General features: G+C 38.0%; 1 protein-coding gene across 1 annotated transcript in view; it reads right to left on the bottom strand.

Moving 5' to 3' along the window:
- CNTN5 (contactin 5) overlaps positions 1–13,585 on the bottom strand; it is a 927,011-nt gene that overhangs the window by 174,739 nt on the left and 738,687 nt on the right. The gene's annotated exons all lie outside the window — the stretch shown is intronic.

Raw genomic sequence — 13,585 nt, 5'->3', positions numbered from 1 at the left:
CCGTTAAGAATATAGATCCTGTTACCTGCTAATTTAAGCACTTAATCGTCTAAGCAGCAATAAAGCGTAATCACAATTAAGGCTCGTGAACTGCTTGATCTATTTCACTTTCAGCTGAGAATATTTAACTAGTGCTGCCGCTGTCCTGGACACTTCCTGCTTGCTGAAAATTAAGTCTTTCCCAGTGATTACATCATACAATTGGAGGGAGGATATTGTGTTGAAGAGAAAGCACAATTGGACAGAAGTAAAAACTGATGCAAAGTTTTCCCCCGGATAACTAGATTGATTTCTCATTAGGGATTAATGATTAAGGATTCTAGAGGATGCCAGACTGACTGAAATGCTGGGTCAGCTGGCTGCAGAAGAGGAGCTATACACTCCATAGAAGAGTATCACTGCAACAGATGTTTTGTGAGCATTGGCTTGCTCTGTGAAAATTACTAAGAGGGATCATTGGTGCTCTCTGAGCTTGCTTGTTTTGTTGCAGATGTTTCGTCACCCTAACAAGGTAACATGATCAGTGCTAGTAAGGAGTGCTGTTTGCTGTCTGTTTATGTTCTGGTGACTTGCCTCTCCACCAGTAATCAGTACCAGTGGTGGGTTTCAAATTTTTTTAATACCGGGTCTGTGGGTGTGGCTTGGTGGGTGTGGCATGGCTTGGTGGGCATGGCAGGGGAAGGTTACTGCAAAATCCCCATTTCCTCCCGATCAGCTGGGACTCGGGAGGAAAGAATAGATGGGGGTGGGGCCAATCAGAATTTTTACTACCGATTCTCCAAACTACTCAAAATTTTGGCTACTGGATCTCCAGAACTGGCCAGAACTTGCTGAAACTCACCTCTGATCAGCACCCAGATCAGCATAGATTAACTCCAAGCAATACCAAACTCCAAGCAATACCAAACAAGGGTATTGTTTACTTGATTTCAGACCAGAAATCAAGTAAACAATACCCTTAAGATCTAAGATGAGATTAGTTTCAGACACTGAAGGGATAGCAACATGTCAGGGTGTCAAAAGGGCCTCTGCATTCTGAGATGAATCTCCCAAAAATCTTGGATAAGACTTAGAAAATCTGCGCATTGACAAAATTTCCACCTGTCAACTGCAAAGGGCCACACTGCTTGGCTCCATGAATATACAATGCTGATCATTTACAGTGTCCTAAATTCTTGGGAAGAACTGAAGGTGCAAGAAGACCAAGACAGCTAAAGAATTGGCACAGTGGTGGGTTTCAATTTTTTTTACTACCGGTTCTGTGGGCGTGGCTTGGTGGGCGTGGCATGGGAAGGATACTGTAAAATCTCCATTCCTACCCCACTCCAAGGGAAGGTTACTGCAAAATCCCCATTTCCTCCCGATCAGCTGGGACTCGGGAGGCAGAGAACAGACGGGGGCAGGGCCAGTCAGAATTTTTACTACCGGTTCTCCAAACTACTCAAAATATCCGCTACCGGTTCTCCAGAACTGATCAGAACCTGCTGAAACCCACCTCTGAACTGGCAGCTGCGATTTCATGCTGTTGTGTATAACAATAATTATAAAAATGGCGTGAGGATGAACCCATTGTCTCCCAAACCACGGAGACATTTACAGACATTTACCCAAGGGAAGGTGTTTTTTTTCCTCATTTCTGTTCCTTGTCCTAAATTTCTTTTCCTTCCTCCTAAACTACTTTTTAGAAAGTAGGATAGTGTATTGTCATTCTTTCTTTCTAGAATGCTTTCAGTAAGTAGACAAAGGATTGTAGAAACCTTAGTTATGGATGTCATGCTACCTACATTTGTCGAGTTGGAGGCTTTAAAAATATTTTTAAAAAGTTTTTTTTTTTCAAAGTTAAGATTATGTTCCATGTGGAGTAAAAGGGCAGATGAGAAAAATCAGTGCTGAAAGGTCCTCCTTTTTTCAGTGTCTATCCTGTGATGCCAAGCACGTATGAAAACACATATGTTGTCAACAGTAAAACGCCACTTTTTTTAAAAAATTTGAATTTATATCCTGCCCTTCTCCGAGGGCGGCTTACATTGTGTTAAGCAATAGTCTCATCCATTTGTATATTATATACAAAGTCAACTTTTATTGCCCCCAACAATCTGGGTCCTCATTTTACCTACCTTATAAAGGATGGAAGGCTGAGTCAACCTTAGGCCTGGTGGAATTTGAACTTGCAGTAATTGCAAGCAGCTGTGTTAATAACAGACTGCATTAGTCTGTAGAGCCACCAGAGGCCACTGTTTCTCAAAGGACTGATCGTGCAGATCAGTGGTGGGTTTCAAATTTTTTTACTACAGGTTCTGTGGGTGTGGCTTGGTGGGCATGGCAGGGGAAGGATACTGTAAAATCTCCATTCGGTCCCCAATCCAGGGTATATCCAGTCACATTACCCCCCACCCCACCAAGCCACGCCCATAGAACTGGTAGTAACAAATTTTGCATTACACCCCTGGGGCAGGTCGATGCATTATTTTACTAATGTACACTAGATCATTCGTGGTAATCAATTGGTCTTGAGCATACACTACAGTGGAAAGTGGGATATATAATAAATTAATAAATGGACAAATTGTCAGCCAACAGCTGCAGGCTGGATGATTTTAAGATAAAGGTAAAAGTTCCCCTCACACATATGTGCTAGTCTTTCCAGACTCTAGGGGGCGATGCTCATCTCTGTTTCAAAGTCGAAGAGCCAGTGCTGTCCGAAGACGTTTCTGTGTTCATGTGGCTGGCATGACTAAACGCCAAAGGCGCACGGAACGCTGTTACTTTCCCACCAAAGGTGATCCCTATTTTCTACTTGCATTTTTTACGTGCTTTCGAACTGCTAGGTTGGCAGAAGCTGGGACAAGTAACGGGAGCTCACCCTGTTACATGGCACTAGGGATTCGATCTGCTGAACTGCCAACCTTTCGATCAACAAGCTCAGCATCTTAACCTCTGAGCCACAGCTTCCCTTGGCTGGATGATATTTGGAAAGTCAATATTTCTTAGGCTATTCTGCATGAACAGGGTTTTTTTTCTGAATAGGAAAGGAGGTTATTTTTTTCCTTGTAATTTTCTTTCAAAAGCTATCTCTACTAGACTTCCAAGGCGGATGGCTGTCTGATTGTAATATAAATCACATTATCAAATAATTCAGGAGCACTGGTATGGGTTTCTCCTTCAAATAAATCTACATGACTGCTTTATATATTGCAAGAACATGTTACTTTATACTTAAAAAGGCTTCTCATGGCAGTTTCTGGCAATTGCTTCAGAAATTCTTTATAGAATGAAAAAAGATCAGATTCCTTTGAACCAGGAGGAAAACATTCTGCATTACTCTGAGACCCTACCCACACATTTCAATATTTTCAGAAAACAATAGAAACAGAAATTCAGTTCCTGGCACACTAAATTATTAAAGGATGAGGTATAAAACTTCTGTTTGAATCACTAAAAAGCCAGCATCAGTCACAGAAGACAAGGCGATACAGACCCAAGGAATCTGATTATATGTCAAATCTACCATCTTCAACTCTGCAGGCATCCTGCCATAAATAGTTAGAGGAAGGGGGGGAAGAAAGGAAGTAGACAATTGGCATGTAGAGGGTGGAGATGAGCAATTGTGGGGTAGGGTGACAAGCCTGATGGAAGACAGAGGTTGAAAATCCGGCCAACTCCAGCCTTCAAGGCCGCTGAGTCTGGGAAAGTAATGTGAATTGCAGCAAGCCATAAGAAAGATCTTTTGGTTTCCAAAACACCTACATGGAACCCCACTGGATGAAGAAAGACTGGTCAAGGGAGGTGGGCCAGGGAGAAGGGGGAAATGCTGTAGCATTTTGCATGGGAACTTTAGTTCTACCTTTGCAACCACTATTCCTTAGTAAAAGAACCTATCACTTCAAACAAATGGAATCAGGGGTCTTTCTTTCCTAGCGACCTAGCTGGAGCAAGCCTGACATTATATATAAGATTATTCCTAACTTTTGGATGAAGGATCTTTTCCATGGAATTGATGAGTTACAAAAGTTTCTAAGCAATTTAATGCCACAAACCTTGAACAGAGTTAACTTGACTTTATTTTGTTTTAATTGTATGCCATATCAACTTTACTGCTATTCATTATATCTGAATCACCCTTAACAAGTGAGCAGAGAACCTTAAAGGAAGCCTTACGATTTTCCTCAATGCCTGCAGGTTCACATATTTTATCATCTTTTCCAGATAAATCAGAAAGGAAACGGTGGCAAGATGGACTAATCCTAATTTGTTGTATAGGTATAACAACAAAATCTTGCCAGTCTGAATGTACTAACTTTCCATGGCCACTTTTAACTGCTTGATCCGTTGGGGTCCTTCCTAAATTTCTTTTTCTGATTTGAAAGCCACCAGGGGATCCTCCTTCTCTTGTTTAATTGCTTCCTTGGCAACATCTCTTCTTCTCATCCCTCAAGAACTTCCACACTTATTTGTAGGTTCTTATTTGCTGGTGTTATTCCTGCTGCTGACACCTGAGAATTCCAATTCTGGTGTTTTTATTTCCATCCCAGTTGTTTTTCCTCTCTGATGCTTGAATATACATGGATGTATTTTGGTTTGCTGTGAACTCTGCATGGCGTCGGAAAGGGCATCCGGCTAGTAAATGCTCAGCTTCATCCACTTTCCCCAATTCTACTCCAATTTCAGGGATTACAAGGCATAAAAAGGAAGTTATTTTGGTTTCAAAAGCTGGAATAACTTTATATATTTAATTAATATTATACCCTTTGTATTTTAAATTGCTAATTTTTTCCTATAACATTTTAAGGATCCCCCTTGAAACGGGAAGTAAAATAATTTATTGATAAATCTATATATGTATACATAAACAAACACCCTAGCTTAATGTTGCTGCTTAGTAATTCAGAGGTGGTGGTTGTTGTCTTTTAAACCAGTTGATTAGCTGGGTTGTTTTTGAATTCCTTTTCTTATTAAGAACAATTGAACAAAGAATGTATCTGAAATGTCTGCAGGATTTGGGCTTTTCGTAGGTTTGACAGACACATATGGCCTTTTTTTCCTACTTCAGTTTTTAATTCCAGGAGCCCGGGGTGATTGGCAGTTCCAAATAAACACCATTAATAAACCATTAATGTGTAACTAAAAGCCCTGGTTTTTCTAAGGAATACTTGCCAACTGCTTACCACAGAAAATCTCTCAGGAATATTTGTCATTCTCACAGTTACAATGGAGCAGAAGCTGTTTGAGATTGCTTGAGCCGAAATTATAAGGAAAACAAAAACTACGGAGCCCTACAGCAAGCAATATTTGGCAATTAGTGAAAGCTGGCATTTGTTTACGTTCACTGAAATGCTGAAAAATAAAAGAGTCCCTGTTCCCTAATGATTGCCTGGTGAAAGGTAACAATCGAAACATTTGTAAATGCTAACAAGGCAGGGAAGAGGGAAAAGAAGCAGGATGAAAAGAAAGAAGGGGAATTTCATGCATATTTACCTCTTGACACCGCCTCAAGGCATCAGATTAAGCCTGAAATATCATTCATCTAATTACTTCAGAGAAGTCAAACAGAGTTTGGGTAGAACTGACCCCACTTGTGGAATGAAAGCTGGAAAACAGAGATAAGGACTCTCAGAGCTAAAATATCTGTCTGGCTCCCTATTTGTAAATGACGTGACTTGGTAGATAGAACTTTCTTCTGCTTGGCAATAAGACCGAGAATCTGAATCTGATTCAAAGATCGCTTTTGCTGCCAACCGTGACTTCCTCTTGCCTGACAAACCTCAAGAAGATGTTCTTGTCGAGTGAGAAAGCCCTAAGGGGTCTTTTCCTTTGCTCAAAGGTCAATCTTCACTGATTTAAGAGTCCTGCAGGTGCAGCGGTTAGAGAGCGGGATTGCAGGCTGACTCTACCCACAGCTAATTCTGATGGGCTCAAGGTTGACTCAGTCTTCCATCTTTCCAAGGGTGGTAAAATGAGGACCCAGATTGTTGAAAACAATATGCAAATACTCCACTCCTCTACTCACAATAGAATTCCCTATGCCACCAGGCTTGAAATTTTGGGCCTGGACAATCTGGAACTGCACCACCTTCGATCTGAACTAAGCATAGTACACAAAATTGTCTCCTACAATGTCTTACCTGTGAACGACTTCTTCAGCTTCAACCTCTATAATACACGGGCAAACAATTGAAACAAACTCAAGGTAAACCACTCCAAACTCGATTGCAGAAAATACAACTTCAGCAACTGAGTGGTCAGCACCTGGAATGCCCTATCCGACTCCATTGTTACTTCCTCAAAACCTCACAGCTTCAACCTCAAACTGTCTACTGTGGACCTCACCCCATTCTTAAGAGGTCCCTAAAGGGGGCATACATAAGCGCACCAGCATGCCTACCATCCCTGTCATACTGTCCCAATTTATTTGTGTTCATTTCCTTCGTTCATGTCCATGTTCATACTTATATGATACTTAATGTTAACCGCTTTAATCTAGATTGCAGAAAATATGACTTCTGTAACAGAATCATCAGTGCTTGGAACACTTTACCTGACTCTGTGGTCTCTTCCCATAATCCCAAAAGTTTTAACAAAAAACTTTCTAATATTGACCTCACCCCATTCCTAAGAGGACCATAAGGGGCATGCATAAGAGCACAAACGTGCCTACCGTTCCTGTCTTATTGTTTTTTCTTTTTCTTCTTCTTATATATATATATGCTTATACCTCCTAATATTTACTTATATATATGTTTATATACTATATAATCTTTTGTATGATACTTATATATATTGTTGTGACTAAATAAATAAATAAATAAATAAAAAATATCTGCTATCCTGTATATGTTTGACAAACTAACTAAGTAAGTAAATAAGTAAGTAACTAAATACTTCTACATTGTAAACTCCTCAGAGAGTGCTATAAAGCACTATGGGGCAGTATGTAAGTCTAAGTGCTATTGCTATTATTAATTAAATTTATGACTTCTTCAGATATTGAACCAACAAAATCATTAAGGACAGATCAGGAGTATGGGCTCTTTTCTCTATTTCCATCATGGAACACATTTATTGAATGGGAAACAAAAACAACAACAACAAGAATCATGCACCCATGTTTGGCTGAAGGTGCTCAAAGTGATGATTGGCCATGACACTGATGTTGGCCAAGGAATTTTGAGAGCTGCAATCCCAGCACATCTGGAAAGTATAAGAAGGAAAGTGTATTCTGTGTGATTGCTTGCAAAATGGGATAACTCACTGTAGCCAACTCGCTGTGGCCAACTCGCCTGGGCCAACTCACCATGGCCAACCTGCCATGGGACAACTCACCATGGGACAAGTTAACAACTTGCCTGCAGAAGTTGTGAATGCTCCAACACTGGAAATTTTTAAGAAAATGTTGGATAACCATCTGTCTGAGATGGTGTAGGGTTTCCTGCCTGGGCAGGGTGTTGGATAGAAGGCCTCCAAGGTCCCTTCCAACTCTGTTGTTATATTATATTAACTTAATTTAATTATTTAAAACAAATATAACATTGTTTTAGAGTTTGTCATTCACATTTCATTCTATCCCTCCTTTTGCATCTTTTCTTTAATAGCAATAGCACTTAGACTTATATACCACTTTACAGCCCTCTAAGAGTCAGCATATTGCCCTCAACAATCTGGGTCCTCATTTTACTGACCGCAGAAGGATGTAAGTCTGAGTCAACTTTGCACTGGTGAGATTCGAATTGTCAAACTTCTCGCAGCCAGCAGTCAACAGAAGTAACTTGCAGTACTGCATTTTTTTTATTACGATTTTCCTTTTTCATAACATTGGTGCATATTCAACAAACTGTGACATTATTGTGTATTTTGGATCTTCCTTCCATAGAATTTCTATATACATTATAAGCATCTAATCATCAATAGCCTTATATATATATATATTATTTTCTATTTCTATTGTTTGTCCATGTGTACCAATTTTTCCAGACTGCGTAGTATTCTGAATCTTCTTTTTCTTGTAATTCTATGGTAAGCCTATCCATTTCTGCGCAATCGTATACTTTTGGGATAATCAGACTCTCTGGTGGTATGCTACTGTATTTCCAATATTGTGCGAACGCAATCCTAGCTGCTGTTAGAATATGTAAAATCAAATATTTTGTTTTTTTTATCAAGTTTTGTTTTAAGCATTCCCAAGAGAAATGTTTCTGGGTTCAGCTCTATTTGGCATTTTATTATATCACGTAGCCATCCCTGTATCTTAACCCAGTACTTTTTCGCTTCGGGGTACATCCACCAAACATGAAAGAAGGTACCTTAATGTTGATTACATTTTTTTTATTTTGTCACAACAGTATACACAAGCATCAACATAAAACAACAACACATCATATAAGCATATATATGAGCAAAAGTATGCAATAATTATATTAATTTGATATAATAAAAGGAAACAATAGGACAGGAATGGTAGGCACTTTTGTGCTCTTTTCCAGCAGTTTGGACTTAAATTTGAGTACATTTTAGCCAGCTTAGCTGGAGCTAGGTGCTAGAGGTAAAGCATTTTATATTGATTTTCCTTGTAGGCAGTAGATTTAGTTAAATTTAAATTTTTATTCCAGATTATTTCCCAATTATCCAATTCTATTAATTATACTGCATTCTAACCACTGTGTCACTGTGACTCTTGATACTATTCCACCATTTCTTCGATATTAGTATAAGCCTTATCACACAGTGAGTTGTCCCATGGCAAATTGGCTGAGGTGAGTTTGTCCCATGGTGATTTGGCCATGGCGAGTTGGTTATGGCAAGTTGGCTGTGATGAATTGCTTGTGCAGGGGTATTTTGAGCCTGAGTTCATACTCAATTGTCCCTTATCCACCATGGTGATTTGGCCATGGCAAGTTGGTTATGGCAAGTTGGCTGTGATGAATTGCTCGTGCAGGGGTATTTTGAGCCTGAGTTCATACTCAATTGTCCCTTATCCCTGACTGCAGATATTTTCAGGTGAAAATTGCTAAATTCTATGCCATTGGCTGATTTAGGGGAAAAAAACCAGTTGCCATTAATGACAAAATAATACTGATGCTATTCTTGTTTTCCAGTTAAGCAGGTAGGCAGTTGAATATAACTATCGTAATTTTTTCACTTTCAAGCCAATACACAATTCAAAACATTAACTTAACTGTTACGGTTTTCACTTCTCTATACTGATGCTGCCATCCTCAAATTCAAGGCATATTTTTTATAGGACTGTTCAAAGCACAAGAAAAGTTACAGCTTATTTAAGGGAGCTACCAAGAGGTACGACATGACCACTCTTAAACTGCTTCAAGTCAATATCTCAGCACAACCACAGAAAATTGTTTGCACGAAAGATGTTGTTGGAGGCAAAATTGTATAAAATAAGTCCATTAGAAGAAATGAGAAAAAGATGCAAATAATTTGTCTGAATTCAAATTGAGCCAGAAATGTGATAAATGATAAACAGGTTTTGAGATAAGAAAAAAAAAAATAGAAAATGAGAAATTTATAACTAATGCATTTTTATTTCTTAGCCAACATTGGATGCAAACAGCGGAACAGATTTTTAATTAAATGCTTACCCCTTATTATACAGATATATTTTTGGAAAGGTATATTATAAATCATACCGGAATAGATTATGTTTTCTTACTGATATGTCTGATTGGGCAGATATCTGCATTCATATTTATGTATATTCAAATCATCCCATCCCTTGCAATGAAGGGAATTTATGCCCAGAATGTAGAAAACAAATCTTTTCTTTTACATTTATTGAAATCAGAATCTTTCAAAGAGTTTAGATATGGTTCACAATTCAAAGGGAAAGCAAACCCTAAGAAGAAGGTTAAAATACAAATGTCAAGAAAATTGTGCAGGACAATGCAGATCGCCTTTCTCTTATTTTTAACTCATAAATTGATGTGAAAAGAAAACTGAAATGAACTTAAGACAACGGATAGCAATTAAAATTGGCAGATGTGCCAGTCCCCCAAATGGTTCCATTCGTGAAGTTATGGAAGACGGAAGCCACTAAGACATTTAGTTTCAGAAATCAGCTGTTTTATGAAATCTTCTCTCATCCCCTCCATTAATCAAGAACTGTTGGCAGAACTTGCTTATTATGATTTATAATACACAGGTCCATTTTTATTCCTTCGGTCCATTTTTCAGTTATCTGATAATGCTAGTTATATTTGGGTAATGTTTAAAATAGCAACAGAATGAAGAAGACACCGATCAGGTTTGCTGGGTTTCATCGCTGCCCTGCTGGGGACACTTTACTCGTCACACAGTATGCTGAGCCTGCAGCAGTAATATGGTAGGAAAGGTCAACCTGTCTTTCAATAAACCTTACAGCTATTATTGACCTTTCCTTTAAGAACTTCTGAAAAGTTTCAAAATAAATTCTCTGGGATTTTATTTGGAAGACTGAAATAGGACTAGGTGATAACTCCTACTATCAATGAACAGTATTCGAGATACATAGAAATTAATGTCGGACATATATTTATTAACACAGAACACCCTCTCAGGATGACTCATAAGAATTAAAACAAATCCAGTGGCCCTAAGCAAAATTAGTAGTAGCAAAATTAAACTAAAACACCAAAAAGTAGAACAGTATTTTACATTAGTCTAATATATATATATATATTTGTTTTCTGAGGTTTTCGCGGGTGTTTGTATGTAGGTCTTTGGTTATTCGGGTTTTCTCCCACGTAAAATTGGAAGTGTCTTGGCGACGTTTTGACGAAGTCTCATTCGTCATCTTCAGGCTTCAGCTTCGTGCTTCTAGGAGCAATGAAGCTGAAGCCTGAAGATGATGAATGAGACTTCGTCAAAACGTCGCCAAGACACTTCTAATTTTACGCAGGAGAAAACCCGAATAACCAAAGACTTACATATGTATATATATATATATATATTTATATATATATATATATATATATATATATATATATATATATATGTATGTATATGTATGTATATATATATGTATATATATATATATGTATATATATATATATATGTATGTATATATATATATATATATATATATATATATATATATATGTATGTATATATGTATGTATATATGTATGTATATATATGTTTTCTGAGGTTTTCGCGGGTGTTTGTATGTAGCCAAACAACAGCAATGCAGCTCACCAGCTCAAATCCCCTGCAACTCAGACTAATCTGAGCACAACCAAGCCCCCACCCAAACAGGACACACCCCCATCCAATCAGAGCACAACCCCCCCATCCAATCAGAGCACAGCCAAGCTCCCACCCAATCAGTTCAAACCCCACTAGCAGTTAAAAAGGAAGAAACAGCTGCAATCACACATTGCTCCCAGAAGCACAAAGCTGAAGCCTGAAGATGACGAATGAGACTTCGTCAAAACGTCGCCAAGATACTTCCAATTTTACGCGGGAGAAAGCCTGAATAACCAAAGACCTACATATGTATATATATACATACATACACACACACATACACCAACCTAGCAGTTTGAAAGCACGTAAAAAATGCAAGTAGAAAAATAGGGACCCTTTTTGGTGAGAAGGTAACAGTGTTCCATGTGCCTTTGGCATTTAGTCATGCCGGCCACATGACCATGGAGATGTCTTCGGACAGTGCTGGGTCTTTGGCTTTGAACTGGAGATGAGCACCGTCCCCTAGAGTCGGGAACGACTAGCACAATGACTAGCGAGGGGAACCTTTATCTTTACCTTATAATATATCCTCTTGGTTCCTCCTCTAAAAACAGTCTTCAATCTTTGAAAAGAGTGCGTGTCTTCTCACTGATTGAGAATGCAAGGTTTAAAGAGTCTTTAAATAATGATCTCTGGATAGCTGGTTTTATATTGAGAAAATAGTTTAATCCTACAGAGCTTGTTCACCTTATTTTAGGTTTGTATATATTTTTTTCCTACTTATAATTGTGGCATATTATTTCTCTGCACATCCATAAATTGTTTCTAGTTTAATTGAATATGTGAGCCAGGTGGAAAAAGTTTTTTTTTTTTGGTATAAAAAAAATACTAGCAGTTTGAAAGCATGTAAAAAATGCAAGTAAAAAAATAGGGACCACCTTTGGTGGGAAAGTAACAGCGTTCCGTGTGTCTTTGGCATCTAGTCATGCCGGGCACTGACCACGGAGACGTCTTCGGACAGTGCTGGCTCTTTGGCTTTGAGATGAGCACCGCCCCCTAGAGTCGGGAACGACTAGCACATATGTGCGAGGAAAACCTCTACCTGCCATTTTGCAGTGCGTAACTAAGTATTACACATGCCCCAAACTGCATGAAGAATTCTGTATGAAGAAAGGGATGGATGATACATATAATATCAGAGATGGAATTGTGCAGAAATTAGTGCTCTTGGCTGACATGTTCTCTTAAACAGTATTAATAATATATATACAAGCATGGAGCTGAAAAAGAGCCTTCAAACTATTCTTTAGTTTACTGATTCTGTTGTCAAACTGTCTTTATGGTTAATAACATTCAAATGGAAACTGCCTTTCTATAACTTCAATCCATTATTCTATACCTAAGAATAATTACAAATAAGTTTTGACTTACTTCTACATAGCATACTTTTAAGAATGTCACCATATCAATTCTTAGTTTCTCAAAGCTAAATGTTCTTAGGTCTATTAATCTCTCTGCATAATACTTTGTTTCCTTGGCCACTGATTATTTTTGTTGTTTTTCTCTGATCATATTTTTTCTAGAATAATGTTTATGCTTCTGCCTCTAAGATTTAGTCTAGCATCTGACAATCTACCATAAAATCTCAGGTTTCAAAAATCAACTTTGGAGCATGGGAATGTTATACTTGTCTACAACAATCTCTTTCTGGAATCACATGGCATCTCCAAAGAAGTACCAAGAAGTTCAAACAGAGGACAGTCTGAATTTAATGTATATTTTGGTATTTTCTGGTGTTAAAAAAAGACAGATAAACAGAGTTCACTTCCTACTTTCAGAAACATTTGCCTGTTTTTCTTAAGTAAACACTGATTGACCATAATTGTTTACATTGGGATGCAAATTTATCACTATCAGTGATAAATTTGGCCTCAGCTGATCGCAAGTATCTAGTGGAGATTGCAAATATACTATTTCATGTACTGTATATGCATGTATTAGTGTGTTTGCATTTTTACACACACACACCAGCTCTCAGCCATAATTTATAATGGGATATAAATCTAGAGCATTTCCTAACTTCTTAATCGAAACAATACATTTCATTTGCTTCTCTTACTCTTTCATCAACTTACTCTTATGGCATACTAAATTATTTACTCATAAATGATTTTATAATTCTAATTCAACTGTAAGGAACACACACGCACCAATAAGCACAGAGTTCTATAGTTTTCTTTAAATATTGTGCAAGTGGCGTTCAGTGTGGTCACAAAAAACATTTTCACAATATTTCTATCTCCTTGCATACATCTGAACACATCTGAATCAGACTAGATAGTGAATCAGACAAGAGATTATGGTTTTCAGGTTTATATTTTAGTTACCATGCATTATCTTTCTGCATACTCAG

This window comes from Ahaetulla prasina, chromosome 5 (genome assembly GCF_028640845.1).
Source record: "Ahaetulla prasina isolate Xishuangbanna chromosome 5, ASM2864084v1, whole genome shotgun sequence".
NCBI lineage: Eukaryota > Metazoa > Chordata > Lepidosauria > Squamata > Colubridae > Ahaetulla > Ahaetulla prasina.
Note: the sequence above shows the minus strand (reverse complement) of the source record. Positions and strands in the feature narration are given on the sequence as shown.